The sequence below is a fragment of the Bos taurus genome, chromosome 26 (assembly GCF_002263795.3).
Source record: "Bos taurus isolate L1 Dominette 01449 registration number 42190680 breed Hereford chromosome 26, ARS-UCD2.0, whole genome shotgun sequence".
Classification (NCBI taxonomy): Eukaryota; Metazoa; Chordata; class Mammalia; order Artiodactyla; family Bovidae; genus Bos; species Bos taurus.
In genome coordinates, this window is record NC_037353.1 from 19,596,687 (window position 1) to 19,623,569 (window position 26,883).

Genomic DNA, 26,883 nt, shown 5'->3' on the forward strand with positions numbered 1-26,883 from the left:
CAGACCTCATTTGTGCCCATTGGCTTCTTTCCTTCTGGCTGCTTCACTTGTATTTATAGACAGACATAATGGAGGGGCGTATGTATAATAGATGGGGATAGGGAAGGGTGAGCTATGTGGTCTCTTCCACTCAAAGGTACTAAGCCCAGCCAGCTGACTGCAGTTCACTTGTGCTCCATCGCCTGTCCACTTGCACGGCTTTAAATCCTCTTGTGCAGGGGTCCCCCATCCCTAGACTGTGGGCTGGCTCTGGTCCATGGCCTGTTAGGAACTGGGCTGCACAGCTGGAGGTGAGCAGTGGCCGAGCGAGCGGAGCTTCATTTGCCCCTCCCATCACTCCCCAACACCTGCATTACTGCCTGAATCATACATCCCCCATCCTGTCCTTGGAAAAATTGTCTTCCATGAAACTGGCCCCTGGTGCCAAAAAGGTTGGGGATTGGTGCTCTAGTAGTTCTCAAATTTTAGGGTGCATAATGAATTACCTGAGTTGCTAAAACCCAGATTCCTGGGCCCCATCCCCAGAGATTCTGATTCAGTGAGACTGGGGTGGGCCCAAGAAACTGCATTTCCCATAAGCTCCCAGGTGATACTGATGTTCTGGTCCCCACCCTCTAATAGTTTATACCCCAGTGGAGGAAACAGACATCTAAGTCGTTAACCACAGAAGATCAAAAGCAGTAAGTGCTAAAATGTAAACCTATGGCAGAACAGGGAGATGGAAGTAGGAACAATCATTTCTAACTGGAGATATAAGTAAGACTTCAAAAAGAGGTTGCCATTTCAGCAGGCCACAGGAGGCGTATGGGAGAAGCAAGGAGCCTGCTTTGGCAAACAGAAGATAGGAAACAGTGTGTTTCCGAGCTTTTCCTTAGTGCCATCAAAGCATCAGATCTTTCCAGCTGCCCTCCAGGGATATTTGTCAGTTTCCTAAGTTTGCAGCTGCTGTCGAGATCGGTTTTACTTTGGGCCTAACAATTTTAGCACGTACATATGCTAAAAATGTGTGTGGGGGGAGCTCATGACCAATATGCATAGTTTAAAACCTCAAAGGGGGTCTTCCTAGGGAAAGATGACCGGTTCTCCAAATGTAGGACAGCAAGTTGTCTTACACATCTCACTTTCAAACATGTACCCACACTAGTAAGATGTGGCCTTACTAGATATGTGGGCTTTCTTTACCTAGATCCCATGACATAGGAAATGGAACAGTTATTTTAATGAATATTTAACTGAAAATACAACACAGAAAACCATCTAGTGAATTCTGAACTTCCACTCTGTTACCTAATTCCTAATTGTCTAACCTTTAGCAAGTCGCTTTCTCTCTCTGTACCTCAATTTTCCTCATCCGTAAGTGGGGATCACAATAATACCTAAACTCATAGGGATGTTGTGAGAATTAAATGAATTAATAAGTGTAAGCACTTAGTAACTATTAGTTGTTTTTCTTTTCTTTTTCTATTAACACTTGACCTAAGCAAATTAGCCTTCTAGGGCTAATTTCTACTCCCCCCCCCCCATATTTTTAATTCAGAACTCTATCTGAATTTCATAAGGGCCCTTCCTAGACACGCCATGCACAGTGTTTGCCTTTTCAACTTGAGGGCCCTAATTACGTTCTGTTACTGAGGACTTCTTTAGATATTTAAGAGCTCGGGGGAATAAAACTCTCCTCTTCCTGATATGTTGTCTCTAGTATATCTTTAACACTTCTTCCAAATGGTTTATAAGGTACAAAGTTAGAAAAAATAGAGAAGGTACATCAGGTCCTAAGGGATAATTTACAACACAATGATGAGCACAGAAGTCTTGAAAGGCCTCTTTCTCTGTAGGGAATATGGAATGGCAAGGTCTCTGACTCTTGAGTCAGTGTGGGTCTGGATCCTGCCTCTGTTTTGTGATCCTGGACACGTACCTTAACCTCTCTTTGTAGAACTTTACTTAGCTGAAAAAATGGAGATGATAAAAGTACTGACCATCAGGAGGTTGTCAGGAAGATTAAATGATATATTTTGGGTCAAGCAGCATTAGTATGCGCTTGGCACGTGGCAAGCACTGAGCAGGACTGCGCTGTAGCGTAACGGAAAGGTTACACTGGAAGCTGAGGTAACAGATTCTTAGTCCAGGTGCGCCACTAGCCATCTTTATATTAGACAACCTCCTGGGGCCTTGGTTTCCTCTTTTAAAATAAAATAAAGGATTAGGCGAGGATGATCTCAAAAGATTCTTCCCACATCTGAATCAGCTGATTTTAGCCTATCATCTTACCTTTCAGAGGGTGGAAAAATAGCCTTCTCTCTCTCTCTCTGGTGTTCAGAGAATAGACTGCAGACCCTGGAAAAGTTTCCTTTTGTTTGTCTACTTTGACCTTTATTGCTTCTGGCCTTACTGGTTCTCAGGGCCAAAGGCTAAGCTGGTTTCTTTCCCTTCCTGGCTCTGGGTCTGTTTTCATTTTTTCAGGTGCTCTGAATTTACTCTGATCCCTTGGTATCTTGATATTTATTGAGGACCTAGGACCAGATATTCCCCTTCTTGCATCCTCAGCAGTCTCAGTTTTAGGGATTGGATGATCTCTAAGGTCTCCTCTAATTTCATTGTTTTGTAAGTTTGCAAGTCTCCACCGGTACCGTTTTCCAGTGGAGATTTAGCTATGACCACCACAAAGCCAGATGGTTCAAAGGCAGTGTGGGCAAAAAAGATTTCAGCCAATGGGCTAGACTCTAAATGAAGTAGCTGTGATGTCAAGAAGCATCACTAAAATTTGAGGCTCAAACAGTATAAAGTAGAATTTTACAGAATAAGGTATATTTGAGGGAGATATTTATGGGAGTCACATGGGACATTCTGAAGATATAAAAACACCATAATACAAAATTTCCTGGCTTTCTTTTGAATCACTGGAACACAGTGTTTATGTTTCGTAATGTTAATCACATGCAATTCTTCTAAATCTGGGATCTAATGAATGCAAAAATTGGTCCAAATGTCAATTTTAAACATATGTTTTTTATATTGAATAGACCTGGATGGTTCCAAACAGCAGTTAACTCTTCGATGAAGTTAGGGGCTGATTTTTCAGAGGTGGTTCTGATTGGTATTCAAGATGGGGAGAACTCCTCAGATCACTCCAGCAACAGGGTCAGCATTGGAACTGCAAAAGGTGCCTCCGGAAGCAAAGCATGAAGGCCTGGGATAGCTCAGTGAAGATTACTCACTCTGAGGATGGAGGGAGTTAGGAAGCTATCCGGCAGACTTTGGTAGGTTCTGGAAATTTCAAAATTGGACAGAACAGTGAAAGCCAATGTGTGAATCCTTTCATGGGGACTTTAACTGCAGATGGAGAGCATACTGATTTTATTGGTCATTAATAGTCATTCTGAATTTCAAAATGACCATTTTCATTTTTTTCTAATGATGTGAAACAGTTTCACTCAGTCCTCAGAGAGCAATTAACCAGATTTTTCGTTGCTGTTCAACAACTGTGCTTGTTGTTTTGTCTAAAGAAAAGGAGGCTGGGAGATGACTTAGCTTTTCAGGAGAAGAAGAAATTTATGGTTTAAAAAGTAACAGATAAGGGTCAGACATAAAGCTTTAAATGCCAGGACATCACAATTAGAAGAACTGACAAAAACCATGATCCTGAAGGATTGATGGTATCTTCTCTGAAGATCTGACAACTCCCACCTGCTTTTGTCCTACCAAGAGACTGAGGACAATTCAATTCTTAAAGTTGGACACCAACTTGGTCACTTTGTGCTTCAAATAACACTGCCATGACTCACAACCATTTGGATATTTAAATTTTAATTGCCTTTTCAGCCAGTAAAAGTCATGGAAGAAATCCACTTCATAGTCATAACCTGGGATTTTTTTCACCCCAAGTGGAATTTCTCAGCTAACTTATTCACTCTACTCATTAGACTTGGCTCCAAAAAACATTTAAGTATTTCAAATAATCCAGCCCACATTTGCAGGATGAAGATTATCCATAGATAAGTTGCAAAATAATATGCTATAAACCCAGGAAGCAATTCCTAAAGAGATGTTTAAGACATATTTTGAGCAAAGGCAGTATTAGTAAAAGAACTGCAGAACCTTCTGAAGTGAATCCTCTTGAAGAGAACTCCATTTGGGTATATTAGTTCTGGCATGTTTGATAAAAAGTTAGCACACTATCTACTAATCTTACGTCATATGCCCTTTTTTCCTGCCCCATTAAAAACTAGCAGTACTAGAGTAATAGTTTCCTGAAAGGGCTCAACTTGGTGGGATACCCACAGCAAACAACTTCATGCTTTTTTTAACCACTGTCTTTCAAAGCCAGTTTCCTATCCCTGAATCTCCTCTTGAAACTTAGTTCTTAGATTTTGGATATTAATCTCAGTTTTCAGGTAATAAAAATACCAGCTCAAAATTGTATCAAAAGTTTAGTTTTTCATCCAATTCTATTCATATCCTGACCAGTACAGGCTTGACATAAATCAGAAACTGTAATGGAGCAGGGGGATACATAGTTTTGTCTGTTTGCTTTTAATCCACTTCTCCAGCAGTTCCTGAAGGAGTAGAGGTATGGAAGAAAGGTAAACCGGGGCAAAAACCCTCCTGACTAGTGCTATAGTACTCTGGCATTGCTGTACCCCCTGAGGGAGACGTCCAAGTAATGGATCCTTCTCTTGGGGGACACTTTTGTAGGTTCTTCCAGTGTTTTCCTGCTGAGACCCTGCATATGGTACTGCTTGCTTACACAGGCAATAGGCCTTATGACTGACCCTCTAAAACTCCTCTACATCTACCCTTATGATGTATCTCTCACAAACTCTTTCTGCTGCACGTGATTCTTTAAAGACAACTGGTGTGATTGCCTTCCATAGTGTCCACTCTAGCCCAAGCTGTCTCACCTCATTCAGCTGTCAGATGTCTCTAGCCAGTCTCTTCATTAGACCTTTCCAGGTGAGGACACGGCACTGGACTCTGTGTGAACCAAGCTTCTGAGAACACGCATCAAGTCCTTCTAGAACATATCTGCGGCTGAGGAGTCCTCTCACTTGGCTTGGGGATGAGAGGAAGAACTTTCTTTCTGTCCCTACTTCTAAGCTGTTAAGGAGCTGACCTCAACTTTGGGGCTGGGGCCTCAGTTGACATGGACAACAAAACAGTCCCTTTGTTTCAAAAGCAAATGTACAATGAGAATCAGAACCAAGGCACAGCTGAAACAATATACTCAGTTTATGATTAGGAAAATTATTTCAGACATAGCTGAAATGCTTTATTTTGCATTAATAGAGAACCTGGACAAAACTACTAAAAGCACAGTTCTGATAGGGGACTTTGAGGTGATCCTAGAAAGAGACAGAGTGTTTCTGATGTGAACAGTGGATATTAATGTCCTTCCTTCTAAACTATTAAGGCAGAATTAAGCAGTGATGCACCTGGTTGTCAGAGATGGGGAAGAAATAAAAAGGTCAGAGTTGGTGGTAAACCATCAAGAAATGAGGTCAATAGGATAAGAGGCCAGAGCGAGGTTTGCTCAGCCAAGGTTAAAAAAAACAGAGATTAGAATCAAGTAGGGTAAGAGGAGCATTATTATTCTGAATCAGTAGATTCAGTTCAGTTCAGTCCACTCGCTCAGTCATGTCCGACTATTTGTGACCCCATGGACTGCAGCATGCCAGGCCTCCCTGTCCATCACCAACTCCAGGAGTTTACTCAAACTCATGTCCATTGAGTTGGTGATGCCATCCAACCATCTCACCCTCTGTCATCCTCTTCTCCTCCTGCCTTCAACCTTTCCCAGCATCAGGGTCTTTTCAAATGAGTCAGTTCTTTGCATCAGGTGGCCAAAGAATTGGAGTTTCAGCTTCAACATCAGTCCTTCCAATGAATATTCAGGACTGATTTCCTTTAGGATGGACTAATTGGATCTCCTTGCAGTCCAAAGGACTTTCAAGAGTCTTTTTCAACACCACACTTCAAAAGCACCAATTCTTCAGCGCTCAGCTTTCTTCACAGTCCAACTCTCACATCCATACATGACCACAGGAAAAACCATAGCCTTGACTAGACGGACCTTTGTTGCCAAAGTAATGTCTCTGCTTTTGAATGTGCTGTCTAGGTTGGTCATAACTTTTCTTCCAAGGAGTAAGCGTCTTTTAATTTCCTGGCTGCAATCACCATCTGCAGTGATTTTGGAGCCCCCCAAAATAAAGTGTCACTGTTTCCCCATCTACTTGCCATGAAGTGATGGGACCAGATGCCATGATCTTAGTTTTCTGAATGTTGAGTTTTAAGTCAACTTTTTCACTCTCCTCTTTTACTTTCACCAAGAGGCTCTTTACTTCTTCTTTGCTTTCTGCCATAAGGGTCAGAAAGCGAATCAATATATTAGTGCTAATGAGTTAGCACATTGTCAGGAAGGAGAACATTCTAAGGCTTCAGTTTCTCATGCACACACACACACAAGCCCCAAGTGCTCCTTGGTGATTACTTTGTACCAAGTACTGTGGGAGGCCCTGGAATTGCCACAATGAACATAACAGAGCTTATCCAGAGATGAGAAGGAAGTATCACATTCAAGGAACTAAAAGACATTCAATGTAGTTGGAGCACAGAGTGTAAGAAAAAGAGTAGCAGGAATGGGATTAGAGGTGTGGGTAGACACCACCTCATGTGAGTCCCTGGTCACCATTTTAATGAATCTGAATTTTATTCAAGAGGCAATGAATTAAAGGGCTTTTAAGCAAGTGTTAATAGACATTGGGTTTTAGATAATACCTTTGATCGCAGTATAGAAAATAGACTGAAGAGAGGTATAGCAGAAAGATAGAGCAAATTAAGAAGACGTGGGGAGTGAGATGAAGGGAGAAGTCAAGATTTCTAACTCAGGCAATTGGGTGAGTTTGGCTGTTGGTGCCATTCCTTTAGATGTAGCACAGGAGGACCTAGGGAGTAGAGAGGTAGGGATATTGAGATGTTGAGTTTGTATACAGACATACCCGTGAAGTATCCAATCAGATGTATTCAGTAGGAAGCTCAAAGACAGAAGAGAGAAACGGGCTAGACAAACGCACTTATGGATGATATCAATAACGAGCTATGTGAGTGGATGAGCTTATATAAGGCATATGTAGGATAAGAAAAAAGAAAGACTAAGAAAGAACCCTAAAGGCTATTAACATTTATGGGATGAATAGAGGACGAAGAGCTTGTAAAGGGAAATGAAATGTTGCCAGAGAGACAGGCAAGGAGCCAGGAAAGAAGGGTGTCTCAAAGTTAAGCATCTACCATCAGTCTCCTCCTCCATGGGGCTTTCTTCATCTTCCTGTGGGTCCTGATAGTCATGAAACTTCCTGAAACTTGATTTGCCTAATATCACTAGTAGATTTGGGAATGTATTTATTATAATTTTACATTTTTTTCTTGGGGCAGCTGGGAGTAAACAAGGCAGATTGTTCATTCTTTAGGTCTCCGTAATGTCGTCCAGTATATATCATTAAGAAGGCCCAGATTCTGAACCCTGGCTGTACACTATCATTATCTGGGGAGTTTAAAAAAATACTGATAAATGGGTCTTACCTCTTGCCTAGGAATGTTGCATAGCAATTGGAATTTTTAAAAGCTCCCCAGGTGATCCTAAATGTGTAGCCAAGACTAAGAACAACTGACCTTAATTAAGATGGGTTCTGATCTTGCATCAGTTTCCCAATAAAGGACATGCATTCATCTCTAGATAACTGCTTGGTTTAGCTTAATTGAAGAAGTGAAATGTCTGAGCAGGCTTTTGAGGAATGCAAGTGAATGGAGCGAGCATACCCATTTGTTGGGGTAGCGAAGATGTTGGTGGGACTGCAGCAGATGGTTTCTCATGTACTGCCAAGTATTCTGACATGTGTCGTCTTAACTGTCCATTGTTGGACATAGGCTGGTTCTCTAGTAGCAGCACCAAATAGAAAATTATTGATAAGAGTATCATTCTCTAGAATTACTGACTCATCACATAGGGAAAGCAATAGGTGATTGCTAAATATTAGGCTCAGGGAATTGATGGCCCTCTCTTGTTGAATCCTTTTATCAACAAATCAATGCCATGACATGTAACACTGCAAGGCATGATGCTTATCCATCCTTGAAAGGCATTTTAAGAAGGCTGTTTGTGTGATGCTATTTTTAACATTTTTTTCATATTATTAGAAGAATGTGGGTGTCATTCTACCTCAGCAGTGTTTCCACCTTTTCCTTGTCATGTCTGCTTCTCTTTCTTTCTTTGACCCTGGCTCTCACTGTTCCATACCTCCCTTCTTCACTCTTTCCCTCCACTTCCTTCTCTTTTTTCCTCTGTCTCCCACACATACGCTTCTTTCAGTTACTTGGCACTTTGCCCTAAGCTCTTTGCCTCTTCTTTTAATTTCCATATTCACTCCTGGTTTTACACACTATTAAGTACATATTTCTTAGCTCTGTCATCCACAATTCTCCCTGAACCTTGAAGTCTCACTTCAACTTTAAGAGGAGGCATTATGGCAGCAAAGTCCTTGATTGGAGGAGTATGAAATCTGGAATTCAAGCTCCACCCTGACAGTTGTATTAACTGGAATAAGCCACTTTAGCACTGATAAGCTTCAGTTTCCTTATCTGTTCATAATCTTGACTGCATATGGTAGAATCATCTGGAAAGCTTTTTAAAAAATTCCAATGTCAGGGTCACATTCCAGATCAGTGAAATCAGAATATGTGCTGATGAAACCACTGCCAGTTCCACTTTCCTCTGCCTAAAGAGATATAAGAAGATTGCTCTCGGAACCCCCAAATTCTGTCCCATCTTCTTTTGCCTATATCACTTCCAGCTCTGCTTTGGAGAAGCTGTCCAATTTCATAGTTCCAAGGTTCTAGGTTTTCAAGGCTGAGAGAAGACAAATAGGGATGAGCGAATAGCACTAAGGATGCAATTAAAAAGGAGTCTGGAAGGACAGGCCGGAAGGCATATTTACTTCAACCACGTCAGTAATGACTTGTATGAAGCAAGTGTTACATGAATGAGTAAAAGATCCATTCATGTAATGAGGAGCATGGAAAAGGCATAAGATGAATTCATGGAAAACTTCAGTGAGAGGGTAAAGCCCTAATTTAAGTGCCAATCAGAAATGTTAACATGAATAAGAAGTTTAAAATGTTGGGGAAAAAAATCAATTTTATAGAACTACTGATACTGAGACACTAGAAGAACTGTTAGGGATGGTCTAATTCAGCAGGTTTCAAAGGCTGGTCTGCAAACTCCAGGGGATCTGAGACTTTCATGGGGTCTGTGAAGTCAAAGCTATTTCTCCAATACTAAGTCATTATTTGCCTCATTCCCAGGTAGCGCTAGTGGTAAAGCACCTGCCTGCCAATGCAGGAGACATAAGAGACATAAAGTTCGATCCTTGGGTCAGGAAGATCCCCTGGAAGAGGGCATGGAAACCTGCTCCAGTTTTCTTGCCTAGAGAATCTCATGGACAGAGGAGTCTGGAGGGATACAGTCCATAGGGTCACGAAGAGTTGGACACAACTGAAGCGACTTAGCATGCATGCATGCACATTTGCCTCATTACTGGGCTGCATTTAGCCTGATGGTGGAAAAGCAACAGAGGGTAAAAATAGATCCTTGGCACACATCCAAGCAGAGCCACCAAAGCGTACTAGCAGTTGTATTCACCAACACACACTTGCAGTGAGCAACAGCAACAAAACCAGTTTCACTTAAGGATGTTCTTGATGAAACAGTAGAAAAAATGTTTATTGATTCTTGACCCTTGAATTCTTTTAAAAATATTCCCTGTGATAAAATAAGTATGCAAAATGGACTCCTGCTATGCAACAAAGCACAAGAAAAGCTCAAGAAGAGCTTATGCGACTGACTTCTAGCTAAACTAACTGCTTTTTTTTCCCATGGAATATAATTTTTGCTTGAATGAATGATTAACAGACAAACTATGAATATTCAGCCTTGGGCATTTTAACAGACATTTTCTTCAAAATCAATGAAGTGAGTCTCTCACCTCAAGGAAAATGACTTTCAAGTGAAGATGAGAATTTTAGAAAACTTTGAGCTACCTCTGTGAGTATGATAGTTTCCCACTAATTAAAAACTTCTTGATGAGATTGGTAGAGATGTCAACAAAGAGATTTTTTCATATTATGTAATTCAATAATAAAATATTTGGAGGATCCATATAGCCCAGTGAACCAATATTTTCCAAATGACCAATGAATGATGTTAAATACATAATCATGCATGATTAAAAGAGCCATTCAAATAACAAGACAGATGGATGGATTTTAATGCAACAAAGTATAAAAAGTTCATTGGTAGAGGTCTGGATTCCACATTGCAATTACCCTTTGAAAAATCACTGCTAATTGACATAGTATCAAATAACAATATCTGAATCATCTGAAAATCCTATTGAATAACTCCCTTTTACAACTACATGTCTGTAAAAGTACAAATTTTCTTCATATGGTTCAACAGAAACAATATATTGCAGAAAACTGAATGCAGAAGCAGATGAAAATTCAGCTATCTTCTGTTAAAGCAGACATGAAACAGATTTGAAAAACAATGTAGGACAGTGCCACGCCTCTCATTAATACATTTTTTGTTTTTGAAAATACAGCTATTTTATTTATGTGTGTGTGTTAGTCACTCAAACATGTCTGACTTTTTGCAAGCCCATGGACTACAGTCCTGCTAGGCTCCTCTGTCCATGGAATTCTCCAGGCAAAAATACTGGAGTGGGTAACCATTCCCCTTTCCAGGGGATCCTCCTGACCCAGGGATTGAACCCTGGTCTCCTGCATTTCAGGCAGATTCTTCGGCCATCTGAACTACCAGGGAAGCCCAGTGTTACTTATATTAACATATAATGGAATTTATTATTATTTTTGAATGAATTAATACATAAATACTTACATTTTTCTCAGTTTTAATTTCTATAAAGTAAATATTGATAGATTTAATCCACATATCTTTGGGTTCTTCAGTTATTTTTAAGAGTGTACAGGGAGCTTGAGATTAAGAAGTTTGAGACCTGCTGTTTCATATGACAAGCTATTGGAGGACAGGAAATGTATGTGTTTAGCTTCATGCATCACACTCGGCCTTATGGCCCTAGCACAGCATTATGTATGAGCTTTATGATAGAATGGAAAAGAAAACAACACTGACAAACCAATCAGGCCATTCATTTGTTCTTTAATTCAATGAGATATTTATTACTGTTCTAGGTACTGTTCTAGGAATGTAGCAGTGAAAAAAACAGATGAGAATCCCTTTTCTATGGAGCTTTCCTCAGAAATTTGGGTTTTAGTCCTAATCCTGATCCTAACTCCTTTTATCAGTTCAGTTCAGTTCAATTCAGTCGATCAGCCATGTCCGACTCTTTGCAACCCCATAGACTGCAGCATGCCAGGCCTCCCTGTCTATCACCAACTCCCAGAGCTTACTCAAACTCATGTCCACTGAGTCAGTGATGCCATCCAACCATCTCGTCCTCTGTCGTCCCCTTCTCTTCCTGCCCTCAGTCTTTCCCAGCATCAGGGTCTTTTCAGATGAGTCAGTTCTTCACATCAGGTGGCCAAAGGATTGGAGTTTCAACTTCAGCATCAGTACTTCCAATGAACACCCAGGACTGATCTCCTTTAGGATGGAGTAGTTGGATCTCCATGCTGTCCAAGGGACTTTCAAGAGTCTTTTCCAACACCACAGTTCAAAAGCATTAATTCTTTGGTGTTTAGCTTTCTTCATAGTCCAACTCTCACATCCATACATGACTACTGGAAAAACCATAGCCTTGACTAGATGGACCTTTGTTGGCAAAGTAATGTCTCTGCTAATTAATATGCTGTCTAGGTTGGTCATAACTTTTCTTCCAAGGAGTAAGTGTCTTTTAATTTCATGGCTGCAGTCACCATCTGTAGTGATTTTGGAACCCCAAAAAATAAACTCCTTGTATAACTCGGGTAAATAACTGGATCTTCTGGGGGTTTAGTTTTCCCATACATGAAATGAAGAATTTGGAGAGAGTATATCTAAAGGTCCCCTGAGTTCTATGATTCTAGAACTTTAACTGGGCATTTCAGAGTGACTATACTGATTCACCTGGAATGTTGTTCTTCATTATCACATAGCTAAACCTTCATCCAATAGGTCTCTTTTAAATATCATTTCTTTAAGTAAATTTCCCCTGAATCCTAGGTTGGCATCCCTTATATTAATAGTACCTAGTTATACTCTCCCCTTTTAGGCCACTTATCAGACTGTAATTTTTTGTTCAATATCTGTTGATTCTATTGGACTGTTAGCTCCCTGAAGGCAGGAACTGTGTCTGCCTCTTCACCAAACGCATGGAACAGAGCAGGTGCCCGAAAGATATTCACAGAGATCTCACTCTATGTAAAATTTCACTTTTCTCACTAATACTTTCTAACCATCTCTCTTACTATTTTTAAGAAATTATTCTCATTTATCTTTATGTTACATGCTATATATCTTACTTAGTTATCATGTTTATTATATATTGTGAGGGTGGGGGCTATAAAAATTCCATGAGAACTAGAGTAGTTTCTTTTGTTTCCTGTATATCCAGTAGCTAAAAGAGTACATGGAGTATAGGAAGAAGTTAATAACTTTTGTTGAATAAATGAATAACTTTGTTGCTTGAATAAGCCATCAATGGTAGAGCACATAATTGAATCATTTTTAAGCCATGGGTTGGATTCAGATTTATTCATACATATGTTTTACTCTAGTTTCTCTTGTGCTTAAAAACATACATTTGTGTGAATTTTGAACAAGGTCATGAGCAAGGACTGTGATCTGTAAATGGTGTGACATAAACTGGCCCATGTGGTAAAGGGTGTGTGACCTTGACCATTGCTGGACCATGAAGAAGATGGAGTGGGCCAAAAGCAATTATGGTTGGCTTGACCATTCCCTAAAACCATTTATAAGTGTGTCTTAAACACATTTTTGAGGAAATCAAGAGCATATGAAGAAAGCAAAAGAATCTTTCTAGACTACATGCATAGAGAAGAGAGTCCAAAGGATCTTGTAGCAGTAAACCAATGATAGAAAACAAACTCCCTCAAAAGCATGTAAATAACTTAAATGGATAATGTTTGCTCTCTGAAAATATAGTTTGCAAGATGAAGCAAAACTTAAACAGTAAGAAAATTAAGTAAACAAAAGCAACTAAACCATAGCACATTAAGACTTATAATCCAGTTAGGAAACAGCAAGTTTAAAGTGCATAGTTTCAAATGTATCCACCATGATATAATTGGATTCTAGATATAGAAAGGAAATATCAGGATAATTAAATTTAAGATTGTATAGACTTAAGGACTGTCATATAAACTGTATCAAATTATAAAGGCAAAGCAAGAACAATGTGAAGAAGAATAATAGCTATTCTTTAGAAATAATCCTTATTTAGTATCAGATGAATACTTAAAGAACTTTTTATTAATTCTCTTCATATAATTTAAAAAATGGGGTTTCAGTGTGATAATTTAGTGTGGCATAAATGTTTATAGTCACTACAGTTGGAAAATGGTTTTCTACTTTTCATAATTTTAAAGACTTTAACACTAGAATATCCTTCTACTGCTGAAGTGTTGAAAGTTAAAGTGTTAATCTCTCAGTCATGTCGGACTCTTTGTGACCCCACAGATGATAGCCCACCAGGCTCCTTTGTCCATGGAATTCTCCAGATATGAGTACTTGGTGGGTAGCCATTTCCTTCTTTAGGAGATCTTCCTGACCCAGGGGTTGAACCCAAGCCTCCTGCATTGCAGGCAGATGTTTTACCACTGAGTCATCAGGGAAGTCCTAAACTGCTAAGTCAGGGTTTAATTGCTAAAATTTAATTTTTCAAAGTTGAACTTTACTCCCCTGAAATATGCTGCATATGTCAAGTTCGGAACCATAGAGAAGCATATTTATTGAAACATTGCAACTGTCTCTGCAGATTACTTAAATAATATCTAAAGTGACAGTATTGAAACTGACATGTCCATGTCCAAGAATTCATTTAAGTTCAGGATTATTTGAACTAGACATAATTTCCAAGAAGTAGGGTAAGAAGTCTTTCTCCTCTATAGTAACTCAATTTAAAGACTTACTATGCACTTATAAGAATCTAGGCATTGGAAATACAGATATGGACACTACATAACCCCTGCTTTCCACAGCAGATGGTCTCATAGGGGGACAAAAAATTCCCACAAAAAGCATAATATAATGAAAGTTATATATTCCATAAAAGGCCAAAGCACTAAGGCCACAGAGAAGGATATATTCAGTTGAGTTCAGTTCAGTCACTCAGTCGTGTCCGACTCTTTGCGACCCCATGAATTGCAGCACGCCAGCCTCCCTGTCCATCACCAACTCCCGGAGTTCACCCAGACTCATGTCCATCGAGTCAGTGATGCCATCCAGCCATCTCATCCTCTGTCGTCCTCTTCTCCTCCTGCCCCCAATCCCTCCCAGCATCAGAGTCTTTTCCAATGAGTCAACTCTTCGCATGAGGTGGCCAAAGTACTGGAGTTTCAGCTTTAGCATCATTCCTTCCAAAGAAATCCCAGGGCTGATCTCCTTCAGAATGGACTGATTGGATCTCCTTGCAGTCCAAGGGACTCTCAAGCATCTTCTCCAACACCACAGTTCAAAAGCATCAATTCTTCGGCGCTCAGCCTTCTTCACAGTCCAACTCTCATATCCATACATGACCAAAGGAAAAACCATAGCCTTGACTAGACGAACTTTTGTTGGCAAAGTAATGTCTCTGCTTTTGAATATGCTATCTAGGTTGGTCATAACTTTCCTTCCAAGGAGTAAGAGTCTTTTAATTTCATGGCTGCAGTCACCATCTGCAGTGATTTTGGAGCCCCCAAAAATAAAGTCTGACACTGTTTCCACTGTTTCCCGATCTATTTCCCATGAAGTGATGGGACCGGATGCCATGATCTTCGTTTTCTGAATGTTGAGCTTTAAGCCAACTTTTTCACTCTCCTCTTTCACTTTCATCAAGAGGCTTTTGAGTTCCTCTTCACTTTCTGCCATATGGGTGGTGTCATCTGCATATCTGAGGTTATTGATATTTCTCCAGGCAATCTTGATTCCAGCCTGTGTTTCTTCCAGTCCAGCGTTTCTCATGATGTACTCTGCATATAAATTAAATAAACAGGGTGACGATATACAGCCTTGACGTACTCCTTTTCCTATTCGGAACCAGTCTATTGTTCCATGTCCAGTTCTAACTGTTGCTTCCTGACCTGCATACAGATTTCTCAAGAGGCAGATCAGGTGGTCTGGTATGCCCATTTCTTTCAGAATTTTCCACAGTTTATTGTGATCCACACAGTCAAAGGCTTTGGCATAGTCAATAAAGCAGAAATAGATGCTTTTCTGGAACTCTCTTGCTATTTCCATGATCCAGCGGATGTTGGCAATTTGATCTGTGGTTCCTCTGCCTTTTCTAAAACCAGCTTGAACATCAGGAAGTTCACAGTTCACATATTGCTGAAGCCTGGCTTGGAGAATTTTGAGCATTCCTTTCCTAGCGTGTAAGATGAGTGCAATTGTGCGGTAGTTTGAGCATTCTTTGGCATTGCCTTTCTTTGGGATTGGAATGAAAACTGAGCTTTTCCAGTGCTGTGGCCACTGCTGAGTTTTCCAAATTTGCTGGCATATTGAGTGCAGCACTTTCACAGCATCATCTTTCAGGATTTGGAATAGCTCAACTGGAATTCCATCACCTCCACTAGCTTTGTTCGTAGTGATGCTTTCTAAGGCCCACTTGACTTCACATTCCAGGATGTCTGGCTCTAGGTGAGTGATCACACCATCGTAATTATCTGGGTCATGAAGATCTTTTTTGTACAGTTCTTCTGTGTATTCTTGCCATCTCTTCTTAATATCTTCTGCTTCTGTTAGGTCCATACCATTTCTGTCCGTTATCAAGCCCATCTTTGTATAAAATGTTCCCTTGGTATCTCTAATTTTCTTGAAGAGATCTCTAGTCTTTCCCATTCTGTTGTTTTCCTCTATTTCTTTGCATCGATCACTGAAGAAGGCTTTCTTATCTCTTCTTGCTATTCTTTGGAACTCTGCATTCAGATGCTTATATCTTTCCTTTTCTCCTTTGCTTTTTGCTTCTCTTCTTTTCACAGCTATTTGTAAGGCCTCCCCAGACAGCCATTTTGCTTTTTTGCATTTCTTTTCCATGGGGATGGTCTTGATCCCTGTCTCCTGTACAATGTCACGAACCTCAGTCCATAGTTCATCAGGCACTCTATCTATCAGATCTAGACCCTTAAATCTATTTCTCACTTCCACTGTATAATCATAAGGGATTTGATTTAGGTCATACCTGAATGGTCTAGTGGTTTTCCCTACTTTCTTCAATTTCAGTCTGAATTTGGCAATAAGGAGTTCATGATCTGAGCCACAGTCAGCTTCTGGTCTTGTTTTTGCTGACTGTATAGAGGAGCTTCTCCATCTTTGGCTGCAAAGAATATAATCACTCTGATTTCGGTGTTGACCATCTGGTGATGTCCATGTGTAGAGTCTTCTCTTGTGTTGTTGGAAGAGGGTGTTTGTTATGACCAGTGCATTTTCTTGGCAAAACTCTATTAGTCTTGCCCTGCTTTATTCCATACTCCAAGGCCAAATTTGCCTGTTACTCTAGGTATTTCTTGACGTCCTACTTTTGCATTCCAGTCCCCTATAATGAAAAGGACATCTTTTTTGGGTGTTAGTTCCAAAAGGTCTTGTAGGTCTTCATAGAACCGTTCAACTTCAGCTTCTTCAGCGTTACTGGTTGGGGCATATACTTGGATTACTGTGATATTGAATGGTTTGCCTTGGAAACAAACAGAGATCATTCTGTTGTTTTTGAGATTGCATCCAAGTACTGCATTTCGGACTCTTTTGTTGACCATGATGTCTACTACATTTCTTCTGAGGGATTCCTGCCTGCAGTAGTAGATATAATGGTCATGTCTAATAGCTCTTATAAAACTTTTGCCATCATCTTGATTTTCTGACTTAGTGAAGAATGTCAGTAAACAATATACTATTAACATTGGGTGGGCAAACTCCTTTCCCCTCTATCTTCCTGCTGAAATTCAGAGATTCAGAGATGGATACAATTTTTAACCTTTAAGTAAAGAGGTGCAAGAGCTCCTTTGCACACTGATATGGGCCTACCATGGTCAGAATCCTATTTAGCACATTGAGAAGCTGAGACAACAGGCCCATTCCCCCACCCTTAATTCTACAATCAAGTATTCTAGCATCTGGATACATCTTAGAAGTATCAAGAAAAACAAACACATTAATTGTCCTTTAACAATCATTTTTCTCACTATGGTAGGTAAGAAGGACATGACTCTTTTGATTCACCCCGTGACAGCTCTCTATTGAGTTCCTTACAGTAGAGTCCCTATTTTCCCTGTTCCCACAGAGGCCTCCAATCTTACCTTCGCCCATGTGCCACAGATGGCCTCAAATTCTATTTTACGCATATGTGTATGCTAAATTGTTTCAGTTGGACTGTTCACGACCCTATAGTCCAGCAGGGTCCTCTGTCTATGGGATTCTCCAGGCAAGAATACTGGAGTGGGTTGCCATGCCCTCCTCCAGGGGATATTCCTGACCCAGAGATCAAACACACGTCTCTTACGTCTCCTGCATTGGCTGGCGGGTCCTTTACCACTAGCACCACCTGGGAAGCCCCATTTTACTGCATAGTTTTAGGCTATCTGACACACGTATCCTAAACTTCCATTCTGAAAGTGAAAGTCACTCAGTTGTGTCCAACTCTGTGACCCCATGGACTACATAGTCCATAGAATTCTCCAGGCCAGAATAATAGAATACTGGAGAGGGTTGCCATTTCCTTCTCTGGGGGATCTTCCCAATCCAGGGTTCAAATCCAGGTCTCCTGCATTCCAGGCAGATTCTTTACCAGCTGAGCCACCAGGGAAGCCCAAGAATACTAGAGTGGGTAACCTATCCCTTCTCCAGCAGACCTTCCCGATCCAGGAATCAAACCAGGGTCTCCTGCATTGCAGACAGATTCTTTACCAGCTGAGCCACCAGGGAAAGCCCCCAAAAGCCATGTCAAAATCTTTATTATCTTACAGTGTGCTGGTCTAGACTGGAGATTCTGGAATCAAGTGACTGAGAATGAAATCTTGTGTATAATACTTGAAACCTCAGAAAAGTTGTTTAAAACTCTAAGCCTCAAATTTTTCATCTGTAAGGCTGATCTATACACCAGTGTCTCTTCTGCTGGGAGAGGGAGAGGGTGGGGAGATTTGGGAGAATGGCATTGAAACATGTATAATATCATGTGTGAAACGCGTCGCCAATCCAGGTTCGATGCACGATACTGGATGCTTGGGGCTGGTGCACTGGGACGACCCAGAGGGAGGGTATGGGGAGGGAGGAGGGAGGAGGGTTCAGGATGGGGAACACAGGTATACCTGTGGCGGATTCATTTCGATATTTGGCAAAACTAATACAATATTGTAAAGTTTAAAAATAAAATAAAAATAAAAAAAATTTTTCATCTGTAAAATGAGGAAAACGATAGTGTTTACTCCATAGGATTTTAGATAAGATTACACACATAAACTACTTAGAATAATTCTTGATACTTAGCAAAAGTTGAAAATAATAATACTGTTGTTATTATCCCTCCGTTGCAGAGAATGAAGTTTCCTCCTTGTTAAGATGCCCCTTTATTCCAGCCTCCTTCAGAAGTCAACTCCTCTGATTATCTGCATCTTATATTTTGACATTTCCATTAAGCCAGTTCCCTCACCACATCAAAATTCCATTTTAAGAACCTGTTTCCTCACTCGTACTATAGTACTACCCTCTGGTCCCCATCGAATCAGTCTGATGCAAGAGTTCTTTCTCATCACCAGTGAGATTCTCATCACCTTACATTAGGGTTTTACTGAGTCATTCTTCTCCACCTCTGCATTTCATGTTGGTCAAACTGCCTCCTTCTTCAAACTCTCTTCTTTGCCTTCTGAAACCTTCCACGGTTCCTACTTCAGACTGAGCCTCTCTTCTATCTCTCTTGGATGTAGAGTTTCCTCAAGTTGTCCTTAGCTCGTTTCTACCAGCCGTATCATCTGTTCCCAAAAAGTTCAGCTCTGCATCTGACTCCCAAGTCAATGTCCCAGCCCAGTATCTACCAAAATCTACACACTTGTGTTTCCACCTGAGTAGAGGATATTTGCACCTGCATTTCTTGTAGCACTAAGAACTGGACTTGTCCAGTTTAAATCTTTTCCTTCCAAAGGAAATTTTCTTATTTTACCTCCTTATCCCTATTGATGATTGTTGTGAACTGAATGTTTATGTCCTACTTGGATGAATATGTTGAAGTCCTAACCCTGCTGTGTGATGGTCTTTGGAGATAGGGCCAATGGAAGGTAATTAGATTTAGATGAAGTCATGAGTGTGTGGCCCCATGATGAAATTAATGTCCTTAAAAGAAGAGGAAGAGAGAGCAGAGCTTGTTCTCTCTCCATCCTGTGAGAACACAGCGAGAGGGCAGCCATCTACAGGTCAAGAAAAGGGCTCTCACCAGGAACTGACTCTACTGGTATCTTGGTATTGGACTTCTCAGGCTCTGGATCCCTGAGAGACAAATTCAGGTTGTTTAAGCCACCTAGTGTATGGCATTTTGTTACAGCAGCTTGAATTGACTAAAGCCATGATTTTTCCTGTTAACCGCCTTTTTAAAACTGTCCTTTCTCAGCTTCCATCCCCACTCAGTTGACAAGTATTTTAGATTTGAATCCTGTGGATTTGCAATGTCTCTCAGATCCATTTTTTTTTCTAGTTCTGCCACTTACTAGCTGTACAACTTTGGGCAAGTTACTTAATCTCTATAATGGGAATAATAATAATTCTTATTCAGAGGCTTTTATGACACAATATAAAACAGAATGCTGCTTGGTGCATGATAGGCACTACTACATGAGTGCTAAATGAAACAAATGAAATTAAATATAAGGATATGCATTTAAGGGGAGAAATTCTGGCAGGAAATGAAGATTTGTGAGTTACGATCCTAGAGGGAGTGATTGAAGTCATGTGAATGATCAAAGAAAGTATGTAGTATATAAAAAACAGAAGAGCCCCTGCTTGGTGGGCCTTCTCTCTTATTTCAAACTGCCAAAATTCTTCAATTACCACATTTCATCAATTCTAAAGTGATTTAACATCTCCTGAAAAGGAATGCCTCTTAAACTCAATGATATGTCATAATTTAATTATCAGAATTCTTTTTTTTCTGAGTGGGGAATAAAATAGTGGTGTATCTCTCAATTGACAGTAGCTAGATTTTAGGAGCTATAGAAGTGTGGTCTCTCTTCTTTGAACCTTCAAGACACACTAGATGAGCTTCCCCATCACGTTTATTCCAGTCTTCCTATATTAGAGATGTCTGTCAACTACAAGACTGTGAGGCCCCCAAGGATCATGAAAGCCCCTGATTTTCCTTTTAGTTTCTCCAAGGACACATTAAATGACTCTGCCTGTAGAAGGAAAACAATAAAAAGTGCTTGAATTAAATTGGATTAAAAAGCAGGATACCAATTATTTGTAGAATTTCTGATATTTTGCAATTAGCCTCATCACTATTCCCACCCCTTAGTTAATCTGACATGTATAAACACACTTATTTGCAGATTACTAACATTATACATGATTCAAAGCATCTGTCACATGAATTCCACAGATAGCTGATTATCTGAACTACTTCAAGAAAACATATTCCTGTCATTCCTAGGAATTTAAAAGATAGGACCAGAAATCTTACCATAAAGTTATACTGAGAACAGAGAACAATGTTCACACATATATTAATGATTAATTATGCAAATTGTGGTAGATGCTTATTCTTCCTGAGTGATCTCAATTTGCATTGTCTGTTCTTTCTGCCTGTTTTGGAAGCTGTATTACTTTCTTTTTGACATGTGTGACTTTGGGTGGCTTATCTGTGTTTTCAGTCTTCCAGGATCCCCAGGGGTCAATTACATTCCCAGACATGCTTCCTTAAGTGAAATAAAGGGCTTATCTCTCCCTTAAGCCTACTCTTTGCACAGAGCAAACTTCAAATTTGGCAATGGCTGGGTGAATTCTCATGGTCTATTCCAGCTCACTTTTCTTACCAGCCTCCTCTCTACCACTTCAAGCCCTGCCATCCCACTGGACAAGCCCTGATTTCACCTCTTTCCTTTTGGATCCTCAGATCACATGCAGTCATTACCCTTCCTTCTTTTCCGAGGCCTTAAGCTGCTGAGGCCTCTCTAGTGTCACAACAGAAAAGAGAATGTACTTGTCCTCACAATGACTGCTATTGTGTTTTTCTCTGTGGCTCTTCCTGTGCTGGTTGAAGAGTTGCTTTTCCATCTCTCTGGAACTCTTTTTGTCCAGGTGGACAGCCAACCGTGTCTCTGCCTGATCAGTCCTCTAGCCCCTGTTTCTTTTTATAATATGATCTGGCTTCATGACCTTGTTCATTAGTACTCTGTCCTCCTCAGAACTCACCAAAGATTCACACCAAAGAGTACTTCAGGTACTCTTAGTGTTAAGTAAGTGGGGATATAGGCATGTAATTGTCACTATGTGACTCCTCAGTCCCATTTACATTGTCTCATTATCTACAGAGTAGAAGTCAAATTTCTTGGCACTGCATCCATTGGCCACCAAAACTCAGACTCATCCTGTCCTTCAATTCTTATATCTCAGAACATTACACACTGACTCCTCTACATAGGCCTCCAGCTGATCAGACAAATCACTATTTCCCAAACTCACCATATACGCAGGCACCTCTCAATCTTTGTTCCTGTTGTTTACTTAAGTCTGGGGTTTTCTTCCTTCCTTCCTTTTTTACCTCTAATTCTTTTTTTTGTTGTGGTAATATGCATATAACATAAAACTTACTATCTTAACTACTTTCAAATGTGTAATTCAGTGGTACTACTACTACTACTACTAAGTCACTTCAGTCATGTCCGACTCGGTGCAACCCCATAGACGGCAGCCCATCAGGCTCCCCAGTCCCTGGGATTCTCCAGGCAAGAACACTGGAGTGGGTTGCCACTTCCTTCTCCAATGCATGAAAGTGAAAAGGGAAAGTGAAGTCACTCAGTCGTGTCCGACTCTTAGCGACCCCACGGACTGCAGCCTACCAGGCTCCTCCGTCCGTGGGATTTTCCAGGCAAGAGTACTGGAGTGGGGTGCCATCGCCTTCTCCATCAGTGGTACTACGTACATTCAAATGGGGCAGTCATTACCACTGTCTATCTGTAGAATACTTTTTATTTTGTAAAATGGAAATATTATACCCTTACACCCAACTCCCCATTTGCCTCCTACCCCAGCTCCTGGCAACCACCATCTACTTTCTACCTCTATGATTTTGACTTCTTAAAGTACTTCTTCATGAGTGGATTAATACAGTGTTTGTCTTTTTTGTGACTGGCTTATTTCACTTAGAATCATATCCTCAACATCAATGATGTAGTATGTGTCAGAATTTCCTTCCTTTTGAAGGCTGAAACATAATCCATAGCATGCATATACCACATTTTGTTTATCCATTCATTTGTCAGTGCACACTTGGGTTGCCTCCACATTTTAGCTGTTACAAACAATGTGGCTATGAACATGAATGGCTGTACAAACATCTATTTAAATCCTCTCCCTCCTTTTTGCCCACTGAAATCCTATTCATTCACCCAAGCCTAATTCAAGCAGCACCTACTTCATGAAGTCTCTCAGTTTCCACCTGGAAAGAACTGCCTCTTCCTCTGTCCTTCTACTCTTGTATTGCTATATCTACATTTATTTTACTGTGTCCTGAATAATTATTTTCACTTAACCATCTAATGCCCCATAAAATTACATTCTTTGTGATCAGGAACTCCATGATCTTACCTTACTATTCCTTATATTTCTCCCTACAATGCTTTGTAATGTTTATTCAATGAATGACTACACAAAGGCAGAGAGTTTGTTTATAGCTAAACAAGTATTACAAGGCTAAATCAACAGAAGGGTAAGTTGAATATCTAGAAACTCTTCCAATTTTGATTTATCTTACATTAACTAGGAAATCTGCTGCTGCTGCTGCTAAGTCGCTTCAGTCGTGTCCGACTCTGTGTGACCCCAGAGACGGCAGCCCACCAGGCTCCCCCGTCCCTGGGATTCTCCAGGCAAGAACACTGGAGTGGGTTGCCATTTCCTTCTCCAATGCATGAAAGTGAAAAGGGAAAGTGAAGTCGCTCAGTCGTGTCCGACTCCTAGCGACCCCATGGACTGCAGCCCACCAGGCTCCTCCGTCCATGGGATTTTCCAGGCAAGAGTACTGGAGTGGGGTGCCATTGCCTTCTCCGACTAGGAAATCTAGTCAGTTACAAAAGAAAGCACACTGGTTTGGGAATTAAGAAACATGAGTGTTTGTCTTGGTTTCTGCTTTGTTTCTTCTCTGGCTTAGTTTCCTCATAGCTGGATGACGGGTTGCTCTAGTTCAGTATTTCCCAAAGCGTCTTGATTTTTGCAATGTTTGCACAATACCTGTGCTTTATTTGCTTAAGTTGTTTTTTTTTTTTAAATTTTTCAATCAACCCAGGCCTAACATGACTAACAACTTCAGCCTCATCCTAAATAAGGCTATCTGTGAAACTGTGGTTTCATTGTGTTAGCTATAATTTTTTTCCAACATAAACTAAAATAAATATAACTGTGAAAGTAAAAAAAAAAAATCCGTGTACCATTAAAATAACTCCTTATGCCAGCAGTGGCACATGGACCATTATTTACAAGGTTTTGGCCTAGGTCCTTCTTGAGGTCCCTCCCAGCAAAAACAGTTCTGTCTTCTCTGGGGACATCATGCCCCCCTTAAGCCATTTAGCAAAGTGCGTTAAATGCTTCTTTGGAAAGAAGTGAGCGTTAGCCCCAGGGAACGGAATGTAACTTAATAAGCCTTCCAGCACCTCTAAGGCCTGGGATTCCACCCTCTTTATGCCTCCCCTCTGAGCGGGGCTGTTTGCACCTTCTGCCTTTTCTGCAACCTCCCCTTTCCTGCAGGGCCCTCTGTGTTTGCCTGCCCAGATTTCCCCTTTGAGGGCTGTTTATGTTTGCACACCCAGCTTGTCCTGTGGACTCGTCTAACTAAACTCCCCTTTGAGGGCTGTATATTTTGGCACTGTCTGGCTCTCTAAGGGATTCTTTTGTCCATTAACACCTCTTGTCTTGTAGTTAAACCGAAGTCTTTGCTGCTCTCTCCTCAGGCAAATAAGTCCTTATTATTCCATTCTTAACGATTCTTCTGTGCATCTCCATTTATTTTCTATACTTTCTACAATGAGTTTGTATAAAGCTTATAATAAAAAACTATAAATTTTATTTTTCAGAAATGTGAACAGGGAAAAAGTGAAGGGGACATCTGGTTACAGATGATGTAATAAAGGAATTTAAACTTTATTCCCCTCCTTCAAAACCCACTGACAAAAACAGAGAGAGTGAAAAACAGCATTAAGAAGAAGGGCCATAATCCACGAAACCAGGAAACAACCACAGTATGCCATCATTAGCACCATACACCATAATTACCATCTTTACAAGCATTAAGCTGGTTCACCTGAGGTAGAATAAAGCCAGTCTTGAAACTATATTCTTGTTAGCACTAAGAAACCTAAGGGCACAGGTAGGCCACCAGAGAAGTGGAGACTGTCCCTACCAGAGACTTAGCTCCCTATCCAGAAAAGACTGAGTGAATAATAAATCATGCTGACTTCTCACTTTTATTGTTTACCACATGTGCCTCTAGCCAAAAGAGACTGGTGATAATAATGCAGAGGGTGAGCTTATTAGATTTTAAAAGAGTCTAGATCTAAAGGGATTTACTGTGAGCTACACTGACCCCTGGGATACAGAGAACAGAGGAAGGAGCATACTTTCAGAGCAAAGGAAATATGAATTTGGTGGAAGGAGGTATGAACAAAGACTCTCAATAGCAATTATAGATCACCCCCATAAGCATATTTCTTCAGCAAAGAGAAGGCCCTGATCAAAGATGAGTAATAATCAGAAAAGGAAAAATAAAACTCTCATTATTTGCTGATAATATTATCATGTATGTAGAAAATCCAAAAGAATCTACAAACTATTAGAATTAAGTGAATTTAGCAAGATCACTAGATATAAGGCCACCATATAAAAATCAATTTGATTGCTATAAGCAACAACTACATAGAAAATAAAACAATAAAAGCTATAACATAAAATATCAAATACCTAGGAATATATCTAATGAAAAGTGGGTATGCCCTCTACCCTGAAAAGCTATAAAATATTATTGAGAGAAACTAAGAAACCTAGATAAATGAAGAGATTTATCAGAGTGATGGTATGGAAGACATACCATGAGAAAATGCTAATTCTCCCTAAATTAAACTACAGTCATAAAGCGACTTCTATCAAAACTTCAGCAGGTATAACTGCATCACTTTGCTGTACACCTGAAACCAGCACAACACTGCTGATCAACTCTGTTGCTCAGTCGCTTCAGTTGTATCTGACTCTTTGTAACCCTATGGACGGTAGCCCAGCAGGCTCCTCTGTCTGTGGGATTTTCCAGGCAAGAATACTGGAGTGGGTTGCCATTCCCTCCTCCAGAGAATCTAAGTCCTTAAGTTCAGCATTGCTCTCTGCATTTCTGAGCACGTGCAGTATAAATTGAGCACTCTTTCTGGGCTACCTATCCTGCGTCCAGTCCCAGGGTTTGGCCTGTGCTCACCTACCAACTTGATCACTGTAATGACGGAATGGCACGCATCGTTTCTTTAGGTGACATCCTTCAGATGCTTGATGGCTTTTTGGATATGCATATCCCTAAAGGCCTGGGTGGTTTCACTAGTGTTCTTAAAGTGAACATGAAGATTCGAACCTCTTGATTTGCATGATTTTGTGGGGGTTTTCTGGGTCTAGTGAATAGCGCCTCATTTTTAGAGGTCATTGCAGGCTGCTTACTGGAAAAAGAAAGCAACAAGTTGGTTTTAAAGTTCACATGCAGAAGTCAAATGCCAAGGGCTGAAAATATCCAAAGCAACCTTGAAGAAGAAAAACAAGGCTGTTAGAGACTTACCATTAGCTATGAAGGCTTACTATAAAGTTATAGTAATTAAGACGCTGAGGTCTGGGGGCAAGAATAGACCAAGTAACGAATGAAAGGCGATTCAGAGTCCAGAAACAGATCCTCACATAAACAATAACCTGATTTACTACAAAGGCAACGTTGTAGAGTATTGGGGAAAGGATGATTTTTCTCAGTAAATGGTGTTGAGACAATCCAACATCCATCTGGAAAAATATTCACTGACCCTACCTTATATCATACAATAAAACAATTCCAGATGGATTGCAGAGCTAAATATGAAGGGTAGAACAATAAAGCTTTTAGAGGAAACATAGGATAACATCTTTGCGACAGTGAAGTTTGCAAATATTTCTTAAACAAGACACAAATAATTCTGATCATAAAAAGGAAGTTGACAAATTGGATGATGTTAAAGTTAAGAGCTTGTGTTTATCAAAAGGTACACTCAAGGAGTGAAAAGGCATGTGACTGAGTGGGAGAAGATACACAGAGTACATTTATCTCTCAAAGGAATTCACATCCAGAATATAGAAAACAAAGGATAGACAATTTGGTAGAAAAATGAGAGAAAAACTTGAACCTCGTAAAATAGGCTAAATGGCCAATGAATATAGGAAAAGGTTTTCAACTTCAATATTCATCAGGGTGA

At 40.3% G+C, this 26,883-nt stretch overlaps 1 protein-coding gene and 1 long non-coding RNA gene across 10 annotated transcripts in view; both read right to left on the reverse strand.

Annotated features, from left to right (window-relative positions):
- HPSE2 (heparanase 2 (inactive)) overlaps window positions 1-26,883 on the reverse strand; it is a 720,379-nt gene that overhangs the window by 58,982 nt on the left and 634,514 nt on the right. The window lies entirely within an intron of this gene.
- Window positions 20,464-26,883, reverse strand: part of LOC112444538 (uncharacterized) — a 36,834-nt gene continuing 30,414 nt past the window's right edge. The window contains exon 2 of the long non-coding RNA XR_009492973.1: window positions 20,464-20,601. This is a non-coding gene — a long non-coding RNA (uncharacterized lncRNA). The remainder of the gene's footprint in view (window positions 20,602-26,883) is intronic.